This window comes from Dipodomys merriami, unplaced genomic scaffold (assembly GCF_024711535.1).
Source record: "Dipodomys merriami isolate MVZ:Mamm:240054 unplaced genomic scaffold, mDipMer1.0.p SCAF_1, whole genome shotgun sequence".
Lineage (NCBI taxonomy): Eukaryota > Metazoa > Chordata > Mammalia > Rodentia > Heteromyidae > Dipodomys > Dipodomys merriami.
Window position 1 is genome coordinate 14,938,351 of NW_027202270.1, and position 22,543 is coordinate 14,960,893.

The 22,543-nt window shown below is 38.2% G+C and overlaps 1 long non-coding RNA gene across 1 annotated transcript in view; it reads right to left on the reverse strand.

Moving 5' to 3' along the window:
• LOC138829087 (uncharacterized) overlaps window positions 1-19,729 on the reverse strand; it is a 41,653-nt gene extending 21,924 nt beyond the window's left edge. Inside the window, exons 1-2 of the long non-coding RNA XR_011372486.1 lie at window positions 19,675-19,729; window positions 13,221-13,330 (exon numbers count right to left, since the gene is read on the reverse strand). This is a non-coding gene — a long non-coding RNA (uncharacterized lncRNA). The remainder of the gene's footprint in view (window positions 1-13,220; window positions 13,331-19,674) is intronic.
• Window positions 19,730-22,543: the final 2,814 nt, after the last annotated feature.

Genomic DNA, 22,543 nt, shown 5'->3' on the forward strand with positions numbered 1-22,543 from the left:
AGGCATATGCAATGTATTTGTTACATTAATCTCAAGGGGTTGAGAAGGGGAATTGAATGGTAATTGAACATTTGGAGAAAAGGCAAGTAATACATTGGGCTCCAGTTTTTAAAAGGCAAGAAATACATATGAAATACTTGAGAAAGCCTTTGAAAAAGTAATTGCTTATATTTCTGAATAAAGTTATGAGGCCAAATGTCTCTTAGCACCCTGTCTGGTACACAACTGGGTTTAGCAGGCCCTCGTTGGCTGCCACCTCTTAAACTCTATCACCTCACTTCTTTCTCAATTATGTCTTCATTTTTACTTAAGATTTTTTGGAGAGGTTCATTTCTGTGGTACAGTTTCATATCATAGTTGGAAAAATTATGTGGTGAACAAAACGTGTGGCTTAGATTCTTTGATTTTCAGGTACATACTTCAGGACAGAATAATCCTTTATACAGAGGTTGACCCTTTGCTAAACAAAGAATGCAATGTCAAGTTCACAGCTAAAAAAAAAATCTGGAAGGCTGGGAAAGAGTTTCAGTGGTAGAATTGTGGAAAACCCTGAAGGGAGAATGTGAAGATGAGACATTAATCGCAAACCTGATTTTCTATAGCCGAAGCAACTGAGGGAAAGAGAGGAAATTTGTTGTTTGTTTTTATTTAAAAAAAACAACATATAATAAAACTACCATATTAGTATTCTAGATCTATGATGTCAAAGTATATTCCTAATCACTGTCATGCAACTGTACATTAATACATTAGCACCCTGTGGTGGTTAAATTCTAATATGAATCCCAAGGAGATCCATATACTGGCTTTTTTGACCAGTGTGATTTTCCACTTTCCCCTGGAGAGTGGGCTGGACTCTGTGGTTGCTTCTAACAAACTGAACTCAAGAAGCATGATAAGATTCACTTTCTTTAATAGGTTGCATAAGACTCTCAGTTATCTCTTCCTATCAGAAACCCTCCCTTGTGGACCTTGAGGGAGAAAACTGCCATGTTCTGAGCCACTTAGTGGATAGGCCCACATGACAAGGAACTGAGGATATTTGCTCACTAACCATTGGCAAAAAAGGGTGCCCCTCAATCAACAGCCTTCCCAGAGCTCAACCTTACAAAGCACCAGAAGTGCCTGGCCCAGATGAACACCTAGAAGACCTCTATCTAATAACTGAGCCAGACCGTGATCACCATCTAGGAGAGATGTGAAACCAGAAGGGTCCTTTTGTCTATATTCATGGCCAATTAAAACTATGAAGTGATAACTATGTTTTGTTTTAAGCTATTGAGTTTCATTAGTAATAGCTAATGCTGTCATTACTTTGTCCTAAGCTAGTTTTGGTCCTGGAATTCTTCAAATTGTTTTTGCCTCAATCCCCTGTTACTAACTCATCTTTCCATGCTATGGTCAATCTTGGATGATTTATTTTCTATGTTTTCACAGCTCCTCTTTCTTGTTGCTTTTCTTCTTCTTTTTTTATTAATAAGTTTTTTTTATTGTGAAAATACCATACAGAGGGGTTACAATAACATGAGCAAGGTAATGAGTACATTTCTTATCAAGTGTTGTTACTTCCTCCTTTGTTTCCCCTTACCATCCCTGCCCTTCATCTCCCCCCAGCCGAAGTTGTAAAGGTCAATTTTCAACATGTCTTGTACATCTCACTGTTGCAATGGGTCCTCTTGTATCCCTATTTAAACAATTTGTTTTTTCCCTTCCCCTCCACAAAGTAAATCAACATCAAATACAGTGAAAACAGGGGTTATACCATGGGGGAGGGACATAAAAAGCAACAAAAAAATCATCTTATAAATACGTTAGAAACAATAGCAAGAAAGAAAAACCACTTGAGTCCTTATCTTGGGGTTCATTTCACCTAACATCAGCTTATCTGACCATTTCTGCTTGTCTCAGACATATACTAGTTATTGCAAATAAGGGAAACCATGGAACCTATGTTTCTTTGGGCTTGGCTTACTTCACTTAACATAATTTTTTCCAAGTCTTTCCATTTCCCAAACAAATGGGGCAATGTCATTCTTCCTGATGGAGGCACAGAATTCCATAGTGTATATATACCACATTTTCTTGATCCATTCATCTACTGACCCCTGGAAACCCATCGCCAAGCTGAGGTGCTAGGTTGTTTTTCTCCTGATGCTGAACCACTCAGAAGAAGATGTATTTTTTAGTAATCACATGTTGTGTTTAATTGCTAGAAATTATATGCCTAGCTTTACTTGAATAAGAAACACTAGTTTTTTATTACTGATATTACTGATGTTACGGATATCTTCCCACCCACTTTAATGTATCATTTCAAAGTTCTGTCTCTATAACAATCAATCAGTGAACATGTTTCTATCCCTGTATCTTCAAATAGTACCAAGCTTTTCTGAAGGTACATCAGAACTCCCAATCCAAGCCATGGTGTTAGGTCACTGAATAAAACTATTACCAACACCATCTATGATATCACTGATTCAAAGGATTAAAGACAACGCTAACACCAGACTTCCAATTTCCTTATTCCTACTTAAGTGATTTTTCTGCTGCCTTCCTCAGCGGATAAAATAGACCACAGACCATCTGGCCCAGACAAAGTAAAGATAATCAATGATAATTTTCGAGTACATTTACTAGTGTTTCTGGTTTTTCATTTCCATTGGGAATGGAAAAGAAAGAAAGGAAGAAGTTTAAAAGTGATGTGCCACATACTGAAAATTATTTACTATTGCAATGTACTTTTTGAGAGCCACTATGAACATTTCTTTCTGGAGTAATTTTCCTTCCAGCTATGATGAGATCAGTATTGTCCTATTGAAGCAAAAATGCCCAAGTTATTGGCCAAGCATTCAATGTAGTGTTTCTTACCTAGTATAAATTTAACATCTTAAAGAAAAGCAAAACCTAATCTTGAGTTATAAATGGGACATTAATGGAAATGGAAGCTATACAAATAAAATCCAAAAGACACCCCAATTGGTATTTAGGTATATAATAAAATCTCTTATCTGTAAACTTGAAAATCATATTTTGAAATCTTACTTTAAACTCTTACTGAAATGGCTTGTATTGTTATATCTTCCTAATTCGAAACACAGGACTTACTTTCCCAAATAAATTAAACAATTGGAAACATGATTTTAAAGAATAAAAAGATCAGGGAAACATTATGTCTATCACTTACTGTAAGGTGATTGGTTTTGACAAGTAAGCCTCAAATGAGGTCACAACTATTTTAGTTATATGTGTGTGATGTGATGTGTGTGTGTGTGTGTGTGTGTGTGTGTGTGTGTAAAGTTTGAGTTTGCCAACCATAATATATGGTCACTTTAGATGTTGGCAAATATATATATATTTTTTAATTTAATTTTATTTTATTTGTGAACATACTGTACAGAGGAGTTACAATTACACGGGCAGGATAATGCGTACATTTCTTACCAAGCAAGATGTTGGCAAATATATTTTTGTAGCAGTTCTGCAGTTTGAACTCAAGGCTACACTTGCTAGGCAGATCCTCTACAGACTCGTGCCATACCCCTTGATCCTCTTTGCTTTAGGTATCTTTCAGATAGATCTCACATTTTTGCACAGATTGGCTTTGAACTGTGATCTTCCCAGGCTTCCCCACTTGAGTGCCAGGATCATCTGTCCAGACACTGGACCACTTTAGTGGCTGTGGCTTAAGTGCTATTAATGACAGACTTTTCCCATTTAACAGGTATGGGGAATTGTGGATCATTGTTTGGCATGAGCAATCTCATTTAGTCAAGCAGCACAATTGTATGGGAATTGTCATCACACACATGTAGGATATTTCCGTATCAAGACTCAGGAGGTGAAGAAACTTCCCACTCAGGCCCACAGTGAATAAAGGATAAGGATGGATTTCAATCTAAGTAATGTGATCATAGAGCTTGTGGTCTTTGCCACATAGCTCTTTGCCACATAGCCTTTCTGATTTATCTGAGTATAATTATCTGAGCATAGTTTACAACAAAACATGTTAGTCCATTGACTACAAGGTCCCTGTTAGACATTGCTGAGTGCTTGCTATGACTAGGCTTCTATAAATATGGATCCTGTTCTCAGTGGGCTTACACGTTACCCTTTCATTGTCGTATCAGCATAGTGTGAAATTGTGACAACTCCATGATTCTTGGAAAGTTGAAATTCCTTTTCTGAATGTATCATTATATGATTCATGTAGCAGAGGCTGGCAGATCTCTGTACATATCTCTTGGTTCTACAATGATCTGGCATCTACCAAAGCTTCTGATTGTAGGCACCTAGGACCCATCACCTAAGGGTTTAGCTGTGGTTCTTGCATTTGGCAGGAAGAAAATTCCCAGGAAAATTCTTCTTAGCAAAGCATTCAGTGAAGGGATTGAAGGATACATACCCCAACTTGCTTGACTTCAGAGGGGTCGGTGCTGAGGTGTTATTTACAATGTGTTCTACAATTTTCCAGCATGTGTAGTGTCCCAAAACAGATAACTCACTGGAATTGTATCCTTTCCTAATTTGAGTTTATCATTACTATCCTGTGCTCTCTAAGAATCTCCTGTCATACAAACTACCGAATTCAAGTGTTTGATTCAGACTCTCCCAGGAAAACCCAACATGGTACAGAGGATAGCTTGAAAATCAGGATGAGCTTGATTAATATAGAAATTTGGTGTCTTCTTTCTTACACTTCTTAATGCTTTCCTCCTTGAGAAACTGTGCTGATATATGACTGGCAAGTTTGCAAACCTCAGGTTTATATGATGTTTGTTGAATTATCTCCTGACAAAGAAAGTGAAGTGCAGTGGGGAATTGTCAATAGGAGAAAAGATTGAAAAAATATCTTCAGTAGGTTTCTCAAGCCTAATAAGCCTGTTGTGAGGCAGTCTCCGGTAGCTGTCAGACTGAAGACCGTGTTAGCACATCAAGTGATGACTCCAACCTATAGGGAGCAAACTCTAGATCCACTTTTTTTCAAGAGAAATGCCACACAGAGCCGGGTAAGAAAGGAATGTGACAGGTAATCCCTCCTCCCCCCCATAACTTAACTTTACTTCATAAGACCACACCTCACCTCTTCAAGATTCTACCACCTCTCCATGATACTATATGCTGTGGTACATCTGATGTATTTTGAGCATTAACTTTTGGTTGTCTTTGACATTGATTTTTACATTTTCAAACTTTAAAAATACCCTCACTCATACTATTTAGAAGAACAAGGACATGTAGAAATGAGAAGAGAGGGAAGAATAGAGGAGTATGATAGAGAAAAGACAGAGCAAAGCAGTAAAAGATTTACACATAGGAAAGCACAAATCATGACAATCCCTGAGCTCCTGGATGGAAACAGAGGGATTAATAGAATATCCTAATTTATCCTAACTTGTGTAGCTATAGATATATATGTATGTACATAGCTATACACAAAAATATAGAGGCATGAAAAAAATATAGAGGCATGCATGAATAGTTTTCCAACTTTGTAAGGTAATTGTGTAATCTCAGAAATATTGCTTTCCACTTGAAGAAATCAGTTCTCTTTAAGAGAAGACTCATTGGCCCACAAGGTAAACCAACGTGTAGTTTATTTTTCAACTCACAAGTAAGAAATTGCTCAGTTATCTGGGCACCGGGCTCACGCCTATAATCCTAGTTACTCAGGAGGCTGAGATCTGAGGATCACGGTTTAAAGCTAGCCCGGGCAGGAAAGTCCATGAGACTCTTATCTTCAATAAACCACTAGAAAACTGGAAGTGGTGCTGTGGCTTAAGCGGTAGAGTGCTCGCCTTGATCTGAAGAATGCAGGGACAGCGCCCAAGCCCAGAGTTCAAGCCCCACAACTGACCAAAAAAAAAAAAAAAAAAAAAAAGGAGTTGCTCAGTGAATGATGGGAACATGTAAACAAATACACACACTGAGGCATACACATACAAACATGTTCACACACACATGAAGGGGAAGCCAAAATTGGTTAAGTGGAAAAATATATACTTATAGAAATAAGTTGTAACAGCTATAACACGCTAACTAAAATATTCCATTGACCTATAATAAAGTACTCAAATAAATAAAGAAAAATCTAAGGGACAGAATGTAAGTTGTCTTCAAAATATAGCATGAATGATAAGATTAGATTGTTTCTAATGTGTGATAAAAGCAACTGGACAAAAGTTGGAGGAAAAATGTTGATGGATACCTTAACCAAAGTTTAATTTGGTTAAACTCTGTACCAAGTCAGCATTATTTCTCTCTTGATGTAATAGTTCAAGGACACAGTGTGACTCTTAACAATTTTTTGAAGTTCTCCAACAAGTCTGAGTTTGATCATAAACAATTATAGAACAAATCCAAACTGATAACTATTCTACACTGTCTCTTACCCCATAAGAAGACTAAAATCAAAAGGGAAAAGAAATAGGATGATGTATGCTGTAGATCAAAGGAGACAAAATAAACACAACAAATATATTGAATGCAATTTCTTAGGTTTCATTCTGTACTGGAAAATAATTGGGGAAATCAGTACAATTTAAATATGGAAGATAGATTAGATAACATTTTAAGAATAATGCTAAATATGATCATTGTACTTGGATAACCTTCATTTTCCAAGGAAGTAGTCTATAGCATTTAGAATGGAAGAAGTATAATATTTTCAATTTATTCCTAAATAAATAATGTTGGTATATGAGTATGAGGGAAGATGGGATGCAAGAAGGTACATTTATTGTAAATAATTGGTGAATGTGAGCAAAGGATACATAGAAATTCCTTTTGTTAATCGTATACATATTGTCACTAGAAATCATATAAAAATATAAAGTAGGCTAGATGGAAAAAAATCACCAAATATGGAAATGACTCTTTTCTTAAAAATAAAAATAAGTAACTGGTTTTTAACTAAGAACTTATTTTTCTAATGCAAAAGGAACAAACTCAATGTCTGGTTGCAAAAACACTGAAATTCTTTTATGCATTAATACACAACTAAGCTTCAGACAAGTTGCTTTTACCAAACTTGCTGACATTTTTAAACTCAGGAATTTTTATTTGGGGAAAAAAATAATCAGCCTCATATATAATTTATTTTACTTATGAGACTGTTCAAGTATTGATAATCCTTTACCAGGCTTGTCCTGTGGGTAAACATTGACATAATGTAACTTTAGTGAAGGTCTTTCTGTCTTCTCGGATATCTCTCAAGCTCTGTTCCTTTTGAAAGTTAATATGAGGCATTGTTTTAAATTCTAACCACAGAATAAGATCAGGAGCACAGGGTTGTTGGAAAAGGTACTCATTATTGTTATTGTCTAAACATTAAGACAAGCTGTGTGATGCAATCCAGTAAATTCCTTAAACTGAAAATATCAGACAACAGCTCAACTAGAATGTGACATTTTTGAGAGCAAGTGACAAAGTTGACAGAAGTGTATCAGGGCAAAGCAATGCAAAAATGTATAGCTATGCCTTTGAGTAATGAAGATAAAACCCAGAATGCTGAACTCATTGGGAACCTTTGTAATTTACAGAAATCAAACACAATTTGAAGTAGTGTTAGCAAAATGTCATGATGCTCACTTACTAAGCTGATCTCTGGACCAACATATTTGTGTTTTGCTCTTTTTTTTTTTACTTCAGATAGTAAAGTTTCACTAAAATTACATAGAAAATACATGTGTAAGGCCAATAGCTTCTAGGGCACTGTAATATTCTATATATTTTTTAGTTTATTTTCAGTAATGCTAATTCCTTATATATTCATATAGTGCTTTGTTATTTTGCAACACTTTTTCATTACTTAATGAATTTTCCTTCTAGCTGTTTTAGTTTTGTTCTTTTTTAAAAAGATTTTTATATTGTTTTTAATTGTAAAAATACTGTACAGAGGGGTTACAGTTACATGAGTAAAGTAATGAGTCCATTTCCTATTGAGCATTGTTACCTCATCCTTTGTTTTTCCCCTACCATCCCTTCCCTCTCCACCTCCCCAACTCCTTCCTCCCCCATCAAGTTGTAAAGTTCATTTTCAACATAGTATCTTGTACATCTCATTGATACAATGGGTGTCAACCTATGTCCTTATTTCAGCATTTTGTTCCTTCCCCTCCCAAAATTAGAAAAATGTATATTCAAGATTCTTTTGTTTGTTTTTGCCAGAAATTGTGAAATTCATCATGACGTATGTGATTGTATTAGGTAGGGATTTCTAGAGGATCAGCCAATATATACATGCTCACATGCATGCACACAGACACACACACACACATAGACACACATACAAATGATCTCATGTTACTTTAGATACTGACAAGTTAGGTGATCTGACAGAAATCTGCAATCTGTAGATTTGGAGACTGTGAGAGCAAAAGGTCTTATCCTACCTCAAGAAGTCAGGGAGCCACAGAAGCACTTGTCTCCTCCTTTTGCATTTGAATTCATTCTGGTCTTCCTGGATTCAATGATGCCTACTTATATCTCCAAAGGGAAGAAAACCTTCTTCCCCCCCAGTCCACCCTATTCAAATGCTAATCTCATCCAAACATAATGTACAGTATGGGCATTTGGGGGCATATATTTTGCTATGTGTTATGCTGACACATAGCATTAACCATCACAGTGGTTGTAGTTCACTCACCTTTTGAATATATACTTTATATACCCTTTTGATACACAGAATTTATGTATTCATTCTAATGTCATGGCAATTTGAGTGGTTCCCAGTTTGGAGCTCTTGTGCATGTTTTTTTAATAAACATTTGGATGCATTTTGGGTGGGTTAATGTAATCTTTAGGACAGAATTGCTGTTCATATTATGGATAGTTTTCAAAAATGGCTGGGTAACTTTATACTTAGTGATAAGTGCATAAAAAGTCACAGTTGCTCTATATTCTTACCAACATTTGGCATCATTGGTCTAACCTAGCAGAAAGTAGAGGCTGACTAGAGCTCCTACTGAGATCATTTCAAATCTACCTAAAGTAAAAAAGTTATGTGTTGAATGTCATCAAAAAGTAGCTAAAATAAGAACTAGAAGTAAACAAATACGGACTTTGACACTGTAGCTTTTCCCCCTACCCAAGCCTGAAAAACCATGCAGGCAAAAGACCATGATTTCATGATTCAGATTCTTTCCTGGGGAAAAAGAATTAGAATTGTTAATGAGGGGTCTTTCCCAGTTAAGCCAGAAAAAGGAAAATGAGGACGTTAAGGACCTCTAATGCAAGCCAATGTTGTCGTAAACGTATTTTCCAAATTGCAGACCTGTATAATGTGGGAAATAGAAAAGTTGAAGAAAGTATCTGAAGAGTAGAACCTAATGTTTCTAAATTTCATACTGCTGAGCACACACACTGAGATTAACATACAGGAGCTGGGCATTTGAGAATGCCCTGGACCCAATCTGTTTTTGGTAAGTACCATGAACAGAGGAAGATCAGAGATCAACAGATCCGCTGCTTCCCAAAACGACCTCAGCAGTAGGTCTCCATTTTCTGTCCAGGAAAGTTTGAACCCATTCTAAAGAAAATTATTCACATGAATATTGATAATTACTTTAAAAATCGTTGTGTGCTAATTCCAGGGTCTACATCATCTGTATCTACAGTATTTTTATTGTCACTCTTTTTCTTTGCTTTCAGTCATGTGACTGTGTTTCTTTGTGGGCCTGGACACTTTTTATTTAAATTTTGGCATGGATCTCTGATGTCTTGGAATTTTCAGTTACCATGTTTTGTTTTAAATGTCATCAATTTGAGTCTGCTTAAGTTCTATGCCTGGAAATTTTTTAAAAAGCTCTGGTACCTATGTCATTTTTGAATTTGTTTCTGTCATCTTTATTTTGATTCTTGTTAAATTTTTTTGTGTAGTCATTTTGGTTTTTCCCTGTGATGAGCTTGAGAGATAATTACATGATTTTCCCTGATTTTCTTCTTGCAATGAGGATCTACCCTTCCTGTTGCCAAGTTAGAGAAGTTCACCTTAACCAGTCAGGAAATGAATGAATTGTTCCAATGGTGGCTTTCTGTCTCTTTAAGTTTTGGTCTCTCATTTTACCTCCAGTTCCTAGAGTGAAGCTTGCCAAAGGTCCAGACTGACTAAAAGACTCGAGTGTTTACAATGACCTCCTTTTCTTTGGCAGCCCTGAATTCTGATTTTTGTTTACTGAGTGTTGTGAGATTGCCAAAATCTCTCTTCTCTTTTTCAGCTGCTTTTTACTTAGCTTCTTAACCTCTGACTCTACTCAATGAGGAATTGGCACATGCCTAATGGGGAGGACCAAAGAATGTCAGGCCTACTTCTCTGTGCCTCTTTATTTTTCACCATCTTGGTCTCTCAAGCCCTTGATTCCTTCTTGGCCTGGACTCTAGTTTGGGTTTTTGTTGTTTTTATTGTTTTTTTCCGCAGTCACTTGGTGTTTTCAAGAGCTGCTGGCCCCTCCACCCTTTGGCAGCTGTCTTTGCCTGGCTTTTCCAAGTCTCACTCATGCATAGTTAAACAAATGCACAAGAGGAAAGGAAGCATGGAGAAGTTGAGCTTATCTGAATGATCACTTTTCTCTAACATTTTAGCTGGAAATCTAGGCCACTTAGTCAAGTTTCCAATGTTTCTATGCAATCTGTCAGCCTGGTGGATTTCTATCAGACATCTCCAGCTTTTCTTGATTGTCTATTATTCTTCTGTAAGTGGGTAAACCATAGGCAATGAAGAGTCTTTTCTCATTTGTGTTTTCTAATCCTGAGTATTATTAGCTCCATCTTATAAATGGGAAAAAAATATTTGACAAAGACAAATAGTTCACTCAAAGCAACATGTTTAACAAATTTAGTCATGAGTTCTGATTTCAAATTTAGGCCATAGTGTCCTTAAATTCTTTTACTGTCGTTTGGTCAGTTGGTGGGTGAATTGTCTGAGAGGCTCTTAAAGAATGCCGCAGTAATATTCTGATTTGGCTTTCAGACTAAAGTAAGTAATCAGAACATTTATATATTCTTTATTTACTTGATTTGATCATTTTATCCACTAAGAGACTTTCAAAATAGACAAAACACTTTCATAACAACTCAACCTTTGGAAATACATGTAAATAAATACACATGTGTATAGGTATGTATATATAATTATATATAATATATGTGCATATATGTATATATAAACAGAATTTATATATATGTACATATTATATAGCAGGACACACCCATATGTGTGTGTGTATGTATGTACCTTTTGTAAATGGGACTACTCCTAACAAATTTTAACAAATGATTTCAGTTAATTTTCTGTGTGTCTGTATGTGTATGATTCCTGGGGCTTAAACTGTGGGTTTGGGCATTGTTCTTTTTACTCAAGGCTAGCTTCTACCACTTGAGTCACAACTCAATTTCCAGCTTTTTGTTGTTGTTGATTAATTGGAGATAAGAGTCTCATGGACTTACCTGCTTGTGCTGGGTTCAAGCAGAAATATTCAGATCTCAACCTTCTGAGTAACGAGGACAGGACTGTGTCATCAGCCCCCAGTAGCTTTTGGTCAATTTTAAATAGCATAAGAACTAATGATAACTAGTCACAAATACTTAATACATAATAGATTTTTCTATAGAGATAGGTCATTATGCATTATTCAGAGTTTAGGAGTATTTATGAAGCTCAGTAAGAATGCACACACAATGGAATATGCATGGATGTGAATAACACAGACTAAAGCCTGTGGAGTTAAATATGTTGTACCACTCTCCATAGGGGTGTGTGTGTGTGCGTGTGTGTGTGTGTGCGTGTGCGTGTGTGTGTGTGTGTGTGTGTGTGTGTGTGTGTGTGTGTGTGTGTGCATGGGTAAGGTAACTTTATATTTATTTCTTTAAATCTTTAAATGTCTATATTTTCCCTATGGCTATAAATGGAGAGGGTAAACATTCATACCTTCACGCCAATAGAGTATATCTATCATAATTACTGGGGTAGAGCTGGGCGCTGGTGGCTCATGCCTGTAAGCCTAGCTACTCAGGAGGCTGAGATCTGAGGACTATGGTTCAAAGTCATCCCAGGCAGGAAAGTCCATGAGACTCTTATCTTCTATAAACCACTAGTAAACCAGACGTGGTGCTGTGGCTCAAACGATAGAGCACTCGCCTTGAGCTGAAGAGCTGAGGGACAGCGCCCAAGCCCAGAGTTCAAGCCCCACGACTGACAAAAAAAATTACTGGGGTAGAGGCACAGATATCACAGAAGCTTCCACTCTAACTTGTTGAATAATTACATGGATAGAAGAAATACCCTATTGCAACATGTCATTATGTGTTGAATGATATGGCTTAGGGGTTGAGGGATAGAATCAGAGGATAGCAAATGAGCTGTGAATTTGTTATTGGCAGTGACTGGAGGAAGAGGAGGAAGACTCCTGATCTGTTTGTTGAAAAGTAAAACCAAGGTTTGGTGAGAGGAGGCACACAGCATTTTAGACAAGCACACGTGTAATTCAGAGATCAAAATATGTATGGAGTGTCTAGATATCAATGTGTATATATACCGCAATTCTCCTTTAGGGTGTCCTTTAAATCAGCTTTATATTATTAAAAAAGTTAACTTTTTTATTTTATATATTTTATAGAGAAACACTAAACTAGTCTTCTTCTGCAGTATGATTTGAACAGGGTAGATACTAGAGTACTTTATCTCCAAGTACTGCTCTTCTCTCAGTCCTTACTGCTTCTTAACTCTCTTTTTGTCAATAGTTGACAAACAACTGACAAATACCAGTCCTCTATGATACACTATCATATATAATTATCATAATATATCATAGCGTATCAGCATATATTATATATATAACATCATTTTATCATATATTAACTTCTCACATTAAACTAATTAATACATTTTCTTTCTAGATTGTTTAGGAGAAAGGAGAAGGGGCCATATGGGAGCCAGAAGGGACAAAGAAACAATGGCTGGATTGCATGTGACAAAAATCTATCATCTCTGCAGATAATTTGAACATCAGCACTGATGAGTGACAGCCAACTTCTTCACCATTTGCTTCCACTTTTAGCTCAAGACCAACCACAGAAAGTCAAATATACTCCTCAATCCAATCGCATAAAATATCCCTCCTTTGGAGATCCCATTTCCTATTCCACAGTCTGATTCTCTTTCATCAGAGTACACCAGTACCCATTACTTTTGTGTTAGCCTGCTTCACAGTATTGTGACAAAATACCTGAGTTAGCCAACTTGTAAGATGAACTTTGTCTCAGTCCATGGTTGTTTGTGCTTGGGGAAACATAGCTCGTTGTGGCAGGAGTGATGAACATATTCATCTCATGGAAGCTGGAAGCAAAGAGAGAGAGATGAATGGACTGGCATCCCAGTATCCCCTTCAAAGGCTCCCTTGCAATAACCTAACCTCCTTCCACTAGTCCTTTCAATCACTCAATAGCATTACAGAGAGGAAGGGAAGTTTACAACATCTGGGCCTTCCAGAGACATTTATCTTTCTGTCAAGTACTAAGGGTAGTATCTGTCTCTTTAGCTGTACAGCAGTTTATATTAAGATTACTAGTCTCTGTTCACTACGATTTGGGTCTATTTCCAGACACAATAGGGAAGAGTTAAAGTATTTGTTGGATGTTTGTCCAGGCTGAGTACTGTGCTATAATAGGACATGTGGAATGGAGGGAGGGAGACAGAAAGAGTCTTTGGCCCAAAAGAATATGCAGCATATCAGGGAAGGAAGACCCTGAAATACAAAGGATAAAATCAAATGGATGAAGGAAATGACATAATCACAAGTTATGTTTCTTTAAAAAAGAATGCTGCTGGGTCCGGTGGCTAATACCTGTAATCCTAGATACTAAGGAGGCTAAAATCTGAGGATTACAGTTTAAAGCCAGCCCAGACAGGAAAGTCTGTGAGACTCTTATCTACAAAAAACCACCAGAAAACTGGAAGTGACGCTATGGCTCAAGTGGTAGAGTACTTGCCTTGAGCTGAAGAGCTTAGGGACAATACCCAGGCCCAGAGTTCCAGTCCCACAACGGACAAAAAAATAAAATAGAATGCTTATGAGAGGAGCATTTCATAGGCTGCAATAATATTTTCCTATGAATTGTTATTTAATTTTTGGCAGTGATATGTTGAGAAACCAGGGCTTTGTATACACTAAATGAGTACTCTTCCATTGAGTCAAAGCTCCAGCCTCAGCTGAAGCAAATTTTAAGTTAAGACTTGACAAAAAACCAGAAGAATCTATCCCAGAAAAAAGTTGTATAATCCACAAAAGTTAGAGTGTATAGTGATGGATGAATGGATAATGAATATCTGCTATATGTACACAAATGGGATGTTATTCAATAGTACAAGAGAATAAAATTCTGTCATTTGTGGCCAAGAGATGGAACTAGAGGATATAATGTTAAGAGAAATAAAACAGACACAGAAAGACAAATTCCAAGAGATCTCACTCATAGGTGGAAGCAAAAAATCTTGCATACAGGGAAGAAGTTAAGTAGTGATTATTGGAGACTAAGAAGAGCACAGAGGGACAAAAGGAGGTTGGATAATGGGCACCAGAAACACAGTTACATAGGCAGTGTGTGTCCCACGGTTCTACAGCACAGAAGAGTTACTACAATTTACAAGTTACGTATTTTATAAAGAACTAAAATAATTAATCTGAAGGTTTTTTTTAATGGAGAAGTAGTTAATATTAAAAGTATAGGAAATGCTACTTATCTTGATCCGATTATTGTTGATATAGAATAAACAGGTAGACAGGGGGTGAAAAGATGCCACAGAGGGCCAAAAAAGCAGATGCAGCAGCACCAGATCCTGGATTATTTTATCAAACATACCTTTGTCCTGTTGACTAAAGTCTAAACCTGAGATAAAACAGTCCACAGTGCACACATCCATCAATGACTTTCCCAGCCTTCAAGGTGAGCCAGAGGAGTTGGGTGCATCTCAGACAGCTACAGTTTTATGCACACGCCTTCCCTCAAATTGCCATCCTGACTCAGAGGACATTTTACTAGGTAAGTCTCTCCCCTCCTCTAGTGTTTGGAAAAGCCCACCCCCCACTTTGATCAAATTTCCATAATTATGGAATCTCATTAGCATAATATTTACATCCTATCCATAGAAGTATCTACGATTCAGGAGCTCAAATTACTTGGCTGTAGGGGTAGGAGGTGTCTGCTCCCAGCTCCCATTCTCTTTCTCTGAAATAAATCTTGCTTTGGATTTTCTTTGCTTCAAGTAAGTCTTCCTCTATTAATTCTCCTCTATGGCTCCATCCCTGAATTCTGTCTTGGGTGAGACCAAACACACGCCATTTATTGTCATTGGTGCATTCAGCACATGTGTACCGAATTATCAGACTGTAACCCATAAATAAGTACAATTTCAAATGCCAATTACACATAAATTTATTTTTGTATATTAAATAAGTTTTTTATTGTGAAAATATTGTACAGAGGAGTTACCGTTACATGAGCAAGGTAATGAGTACATTTCTTAACCAGCATTGTTGCCTCCTTTGTTTTCCCCCTACAATCCTGTCCTTCCCAACTCCAAAACTACACCTCCCCTGCCCGCCCTCCCACCTCCCCCCCTAAACTGTAAAGTTGGTTTTTGACATAGTGTCTTATACATCTCATTGTTGCAATGAGTCATTCTGTATCCCTATTCAAACAATTTATTTTTTCCCTTCCCCTCCACAAATTATACCAACATCAAATACAGTGAAAACAGGAGTTATACTATGGGGGAGGGACATACAAAGCAACAAAAAAATCACATGGTACCTTATAAATATGTTAGAAACAATAGCAAGGGAGAAAAAACCATTTGTGTCCCTATCTTGGGGTTCATTTCACTTAACATCATCTTATCTGAGTTTTTCTGCTTGTCCCAGACATATACTAGTTATTGCAAATAACTAGTGTAAGAGACCTATGTTTCTTTGGGTCTGGCTTACTTCACTTAATATGCTTTTCTCCAAATCTTTCCATTTCCTAACAAATGGGGCAATGTCATTCTTTCTGATGGAGGCATAGAATTCCATCGTGTATATATTCCACATTTTCTTGATCCATTCATCTACTGAGGGGCATCTCGGTTGGTTCCATATCTTAGCTGTGGTAAATAATGCTGCAATAAACATAGTTGTGCTGGTAGCTTTAGTATGGTCTTGTTTATGATCATTTGTGTAAATGCCCCAAAGTGGGATTGCTGGGTCATAGGGGAGTTCTATGTAAAGTCTTTTGAGGAACCTCCATACTGCTTTCCAAAGTGGCTGAACAAGTTCACACTCCCACCAACAATGCAGTAGGGTTCCCTTCCGGCCACATCTCCTCCAGCATCTGTTGTTATTAGAGTTTTTGATTATAGCCATTCTAACTGGGGTGAGGTGGAATCCCAATGTTGTTTTGATTTGCATTTCTTTTATGGCTACAGAGGTTGAGCATTTCTTCATGTGTCTATTGACCATTCTTTTTTTTTTTAGGGTCCGGTCGTGGGGCCTGAACTCTGGGCCTGGGCACTGTCCCTCAGCTCTTCAGCTCAAGGCTAGCGCTCTACCACTTGAGTCACAGTGCCACTTCTGGCTTTTTTCTATTTGCTTATGTGGTGCTGAGGAATCAAACCCAGGGCCTCAGGCATGCAAGGCAAGCGCTCTACCACTGAGCCACCTTCCCAGCCCCGCTATTGACCATTCTTATTTCCTCTTCAGAGAAGTTCTTCTTTAAAACAGCTTGATACTGGCACAAGAAGAGACCTCAGGATCAATGGAATAGAATTGAGAACCCTGAAATGAACTTACAGACCTATAGCCACCTAATCTTCAATAAGGGAGATTAAAAAAATAGAATGGAAGAAAGACAGCCTCTTCAGTAAATGGTGCTGGTAAAATTGGCTAATCACCTGTAGAAAACTAAAGCTAGATCCTTGCATATCACCCTGCACCAGAATCAACTCCAAATGGATCAAAGACCTTGGAGTCAAAGCAGACACTGAAAACATTACAGGATGGAACAGGAGAAACCCTAGATCTCCTTGACACAGGCCAAAATTTTCTTAATAGAAACCCAGAAACACAACAAATCAAAGAAAGGTTGGACAAATGGGATTGCATGAAGCTGCAGAGCTTCTGCGTGGCAAAGGACACAGCTAGCAAGATCAATAGGAAGCCCATGAATTAGGAGAAGATCTTCACTAGCCATACAATGGACAAGGGTCTCATATCTAAAATATAACTGGAACTCAAAAACTAAATCCCCCAACAACAAATCCTCAAAGAAACAACTTCCCAATAAATAAGTGGGCTAAAGACTTACAGAGAAACTTCTCTGAAGAGGAAATAATTTTATTTTTTTACAAAAAATAATAAATCTGCTGAGGCAAAGGGGTGAGGCCAAACAGGGGAAGACAAAGCAATGAGGAGGACTCAAGAGGTGAGCACACATGGTGAAGGTAGGAAGATTCCATTTCAGAGATCGGCAAAACAAGGCTGAGTGATTGCCTGGCTCAGTTTTAGAGCTTGTGACTGGCAGTGAATGAATTTCTGGATCCAAATCTGTCTTACATGTTGCTGCCCTCCAGAGCTCTGGGGTGAGCTGACAGGGATAGTTCACCACTGAAGAGTCGCCTTAACAGATACTAAGTTCAAGAACCCAGGATGTCTAGAGGACCGAGGGGCAAGGACTCTTAAAAGAGCAGAGGAAAAGCGATGAAAGACACTTAAAGGCCACCATAGGTAAATGGGACAGATTTACAATATTGCCTTTGGGAAGGCTATGAATGAAGGAGAAGGAAGAGTAAAATGTATTAATGGAGACCAATGTCTCAACTTGCAACAGAGAAAGATTCGACTGTGTGTCTTTGACTTGACAAGTCTAAATCTTAAGATAAAACTTTAAAAGCAGATATATTGGTAACAGTGAGGAAATAATTAAGTCTGATTAATAGATTAAATTAAATTAAATTAATTAAATTAATAGATTAAATTAAACCTAAAACGTATCAAATACATTATTTCTGTTGTCCTTATACAATGCAAACAAGTTTATTTTAGTAAAATTAGTTAGGCTGTCTTGAGCTTTTGCTCCAAGCTTTAGCAATTTGAGATGAAAAATAATCTGGAATAAAATCTCAGCTTTTGCCTCTTCAAGAGACTGAAAGGTCTCTGTTAGTCTCAGAGCTGTGGGAGACAGGATGTGGAAGGAAGATCTGCATCATCCTGGAAAATGATTGCACCATAGACACCTGCCAACTGGTCTTTTGGGAACATGGCTGCCATTAAGGATATTTGGGGATATTAAAGTGCTGACAGGTTCCATTAAGGGAGAACACAACAGGCTTCTTATGGCCTTGGTACATTCCTTGGAAAGTGTAGGCTCCAACATTCTACCCTGCAGACAGACTGTATACTCTACTTAGGTAGCTTGCTATTTTTAGTTTTCCTTAGTTGATTCCTGGAACTTAACCTATTATTTATTTAACTTTCTACCACTCCCTCTCTCTTCCACCTAAAGTTTAAAAAAAAGATATACCATGAAGTCTCTCTGTTTCTGTCTCTATCTCCAGTCTCTGTCTCACACTGTCTCTGCCGTGGCCTTTGTCTCTGTTTTTCTTATCAGTACTATGTCTGTGGCATATAAGTGCTGTAAAGATCCTGTTTTACCCAGTATCAACCTGCTGATGCCTGCAGTTCCTCCAGGCAACCTGATGTCAGTGTTTTCCCTTTGGTGCAGAAGCTCAGATCCTTAACAATTCCTCTCCTTGTCTTGACTTCCTACCAAACTCACCATCACCTTGCAGCCTTGCTGCAGTAACCAGGTTGGACAGGTACAATGTGGAAACTGGCCAGTTTTTCTAGTGCTGATTTTGTAGGTTATCCTAATGGTTACCAGTAATTCAGGGATTTGCTGATCTGGGGCTCACCATGGGACCTGCCATCTCACAAAACCGTTCAAGTGTCCCTGCAAAGCAGCAGAAGGAAGTGTGTGCCCCGCTCCCCTTAAGATAGCATAAGCGTCAGCTGTCACCCTGGCTCCCAGAAGTGTCCACGGATTCAATTGAGGATATTTGGAGACAAGCTTGAGGGCTCCATCAGCCCACAGGTAAAGAATAAACACAGAGGGACATTTTCCCAATGTGTTGTCATATGGTTCGGAGAGTGCTGTCAGACTCCTGGAGTGTCCGTGCGGGTGGAGGAGGTAACACTGGTGAAGAAGAGAACACATCCTTTCTCCATATAGAACACAGTGGCTTTTCTGCATTTGTCTCCCTTCATCTTTTTGGGGGGAGGCAAAAATGGAGCTATGGCAGATTCAATGTCCATAATGTCTGGGCACAAGCACAAGATCATTCACTAGCTTTTTATCTTTCACCAAATCTTTCACATAATAATATTATAATACTATTATTACCTTTCTTCAATGTTTCTTGAAATGATACTATTCAAGAGTTTAAAAAGAGCTTTGCACTCATAAACTGACATCTAGAATTGAAACTCCTTTGAACAACTATGTGAAAGATAATTTTAAATAAAACAAGAAATAAAAAGAATCCAGGCACCAGTGACTCAACACTGTAATTCTAGCTACTCAGGAAGCTGAGATCTGAGGATTGCAGTCCGAAGCCAGACTGGGAAAGAAAGTTTGCAAAACTCTTACCTCCCGTTAACCACAAAAAAGCTGGAAGTGGAGCTGTGGCTCAAGTGGTAGAGCGCTAGCCTTGAGCAAAAGAAAAACAAAATGCTCAGGGACAGTGCCCAGGCCCTGAGTCCAAGAGTCCAAACCCCATGACCTGCACAGAAAAATAAACAAAACTAAACAACAACAATTTAAAAAAGTCTTCTAGCATCCAAGTTGGTCTTCCTAACTTCTCTTGTTGCTCTGTCTTTGAAGAATGGCTGCCAATATTAAACACTCCATTCCACAGATTGGAAATTCTGAGTCCTAAAGTTTAAACCTTTCATGCAAGTTCAAAGATCTTTCTCTAGGATGGAGCAAAATTACACAAACCTGTGAGCTTGAATATCTTGAAATGATGTCACAATTGCTTTGAGAACTTTTTAGGATTTCCTCTGAGAACCACGGAACACATAGAACTGTGTAGCAGGGGAGGATCGGTAAGAATTAAGAGGGAGAAAGGAGTGGGTACCAGGTGATTAGAGGATGAACATGTCATGCAGTAGGAAAATAGCACAATGAAACACAATACTGTCTGAAAAGGGAGGAGGAAGAGGTGTGAAGGGGATATACTAGAGGAGGTAACTTTGTTCACAGTACACCCTGTACAGCTATGAACTATCAATTAAAGGCCTATCTACTACAAATGTGTGTTAATGAAAAGGAGAAAGAGTGCTTAGTTCTCCTCACCTGTGTCTTTCTCAGTCCCAGAGATAGCAGACATTTTTTAGAATTCAGATCTTAAATTCTCTGTACACTCAATTGCACAGTCTAATATAGTCACGATGAAGGATGAAACACATATTGTGGGTTTTTTGTTTTTTAAATCAATGCAAGGCCCCTTCCTCTTTCGGTTACTAAACCACTTCTTTTTTCCTTCCTTAAACTCCCCCTCCATCTTCTGGATACTGTTAATTGTGATCTCATGGGTAGCCAAACACAGTGTTCTGGGTCCAAGATTGCCTTATTTGCCCAGGTTTGGCAGGTGTTCCAGGGAAGACCATTCAGTAGCTTCTGACCTAATCATTGGGATGTTCAAATGAAGACATTTTCCCCTAATATATGCACCCAGAGGAATTTGAGACTGTTACTGACACCATGTGAAAGGAACATGCTTTAACAGGAAAGCCAAATCAGAAAAAAAAAAAGTGCACAAGTGAGAAAGAGAGCAAGAGTGAGAGCAAGAGTGCATGTGCACTAGAGAGAAAGAGAGACAGAAAGGAAGTGGACGATAGAGGGAGAAATGGAGGGAATCTAATGGTATATTTGTACTTTTTTGGGGGGGTCCAGTCATGGGGCCTGAACTCTGGGCCTGGGCACTGTCCCTCAGCTCTTCAGCTCAAGGCTAGCACTCTACCACTTGAGCCACAGCGCCACTTCCGGCTTTTTTACTTTTTGCTTATGTGATGCTGGGGAATCGAATCCAGGCCTCATGCATGCAAGGCAAGCGCTCTACCACTGAGCCACCTTCCCAGCCCTATATTTGTACTTTTGAATCCAACGAATCTTGCAAGTGCCATCTATCATCTATCATCTATGTATCTCTCTATCATCGATGTCCTTGTTTATAGCTCTATTATCCATCTGTTATCTATCTATCTGTCTGTCTGTCTGTCTGTCTGTCTGTCTGTCTGTCTGTCTGTCTGTCTGTCATCTATCAACCTAACTTTTAGAATAATTTGAGTTGGAATGCAATTAAAATTGTTCTACTAGGTATTCCAAAAAATCACAGTAAAATATGTTCATTCTTACTAAAGAAGTGTAAAACGTAAATGCTATTCTTCCTAACACACACACACACACACACACACACACACACACACACACACACACACACACACATTAGATGCAAAAGATCTGCAGAGTGAATGAATGAATGAATGAGTGAATACACAGTCAGAGCAAAGGTGACTGCTCTAAATTTCGTCACAGTCCAGGGATAGCACTGAGAAGACAATTCTCTGAAATAGAAATTAGTGCAAGCCAGTGCATTATGCATAAAGTACACTGCTCACTTAGTTATGTTCCCAAAGTGTGGCTGATGAGGGGAGATCATCTGCTGAATCCAATTAAGGAGACAGGGTGTTTTACAGGAAGCTGTTAGCAGCTCAACTGGATTGCAATGTGATGAAGAGCCACTGCCTGGCAACAGCAGCAGGGCAGTTCACTAACCAAGGATGAATGAGCAGTGAGAGGTGTTAATGTGCCTCCCCACAGGAAAGAGTAACTGAGCCATTGTTTCCAGGAACAAAAGTATATAATGAGTGACTCTAACTTTCTTTTCCTGCTCCAATCTTGAACTCAGGGCCTGAGCACTGTCTTTGAGCTCTTTTTCTCAAGGCTAAGGTACTTCCACTTGAGCAGCAGCTCCACGTTGAGCTTTTTATTGGCTAATGGGAGATGAGAGTCTCAGAGACTTTACTACCTAGGTTGTCTTGGGATCCCAATCCTCAGATCTCAACCTTCTGAGTAGCTAAGCCTGAGCATCGCTCCAACCTGTGATTCCTTCTTTGACAAGCCATCTTCTACAGTCCCAAAAGTTTAGGCACGGTATGAGACTTGTGCTTAGAAGGGCATGGTTTAATGTTCTACTGGCACTATCTTGAAGTTCAGTTTTGTTTAAATTTTATTCAATTCTTTCTTTATTATCTTTAAGTAGTTTTACAAATGGGTTTAAGTTCAACATGCCAATTTATGAGTACAGTACCACACCTTCCAACATCCCTCCTCCCTCCCTCAACCATCTCAACACTCCATCCATTCAAGCTACCTGGTTCAATTTTTACATATATAGATTGAATATTATTCTTAATAATTTAGAACTAGGGGCATCCCATTTTTAATATTCACT